Consider the following 1087-nt stretch of genomic DNA (forward strand, 5'->3'; position numbering starts at 1 on the left):
GATGATGATGATGATGACTTGAAAGTGGACATGGTGTGCAATGAATCTTCAGAAGAGGAACTTGAACAAAATGAATAAAAGAATCTTGTTACTTAGTGTACTGATGTTCCTGAAGATTTGATTCTTAACCAAAAGTGGACTAGTGGTGATGGAGGTTGTGAGAGTTTACTTGAACGAAGCCCTCAATCATCAAGCAAGACACATGTACACGAATAATTGAGAAAATGAGAAAGCACTACGCATGTCGCTGACCCACGCTCGGTGGTGCCATTGCATGGTCCTGACGTCCTCGCAAGGTTTTGTCCCTTCGCCATCACCATATGGAGCACCACGGGGGCCACCTCTGTCGACACATGGCCGGAAGCGTGCGGTGAATCGTGGGATCTCGTATCATTTCTTTCACCATGAGCTCAAGCAATGCATTAATGACGGCAAGTGCATGAAGCATCTTATCAACAAGTTCCGATGCCTGGAGTCGTTGATCATCATGCTCACTGAGGAAGAGACTAATCGGAATAAAATACCAACTAAGCACAACATAAAGATGGCACTTTTCTGGCTTGCGCAAGGTTGTCAACGGGGGAATTCGTTGGTGTTTCGCTACTTAGGCCATGGTTCACAACAGAGGAATTATAATGACGACGAGGCTGATGGATATGATGAAACTCTTATCCCACTAGTCTCTGAAAGTCAAGGGATGATTGTTGATGATAAAATCAATGCAACTATTGTCAGACCACATCCTCATGATGCAAAGCTTCATGCCATTATAGATACTTGTCACAGTGGGAATGTTCTTGATCTTCCATACCTTCGCATGATGGATAGGAATAGGTAATATTGGTGGAAAAATCATCGTCCACGATCTAGTGTTTGATAGTACACATGCTGGTGATGAGAAATGGGATGAAGTGCTGCAGGAGATGAAAGAAAACAGTTGTACTTCCAGTCACTATATATATATACATATATATGAAAAGAAGGGTTGATGATGTTTCTAGTGTTTTCAGTGAGCTTAAACAACATGGAATAGAACTTGAACAAAAATTATTCATATATATGTATATATACTTTCATGCACGAATCC

General features: G+C 41.5%; 1 pseudogene; it reads left to right on the forward strand.

Annotated features, from left to right (window-relative positions):
• The first annotated feature begins 241 nt into the window (after nucleotides 1-241).
• On the forward strand, nucleotides 242-877 carry LOC120265149 (annotated as a pseudogene).
• Nucleotides 878-1087: the final 210 nt, after the last annotated feature.

Source organism: Dioscorea cayenensis, chromosome 7 (genome assembly GCF_009730915.1).
Source record: "Dioscorea cayenensis subsp. rotundata cultivar TDr96_F1 chromosome 7, TDr96_F1_v2_PseudoChromosome.rev07_lg8_w22 25.fasta, whole genome shotgun sequence".
NCBI lineage: Eukaryota > Viridiplantae > Streptophyta > Magnoliopsida > Dioscoreales > Dioscoreaceae > Dioscorea > Dioscorea cayenensis.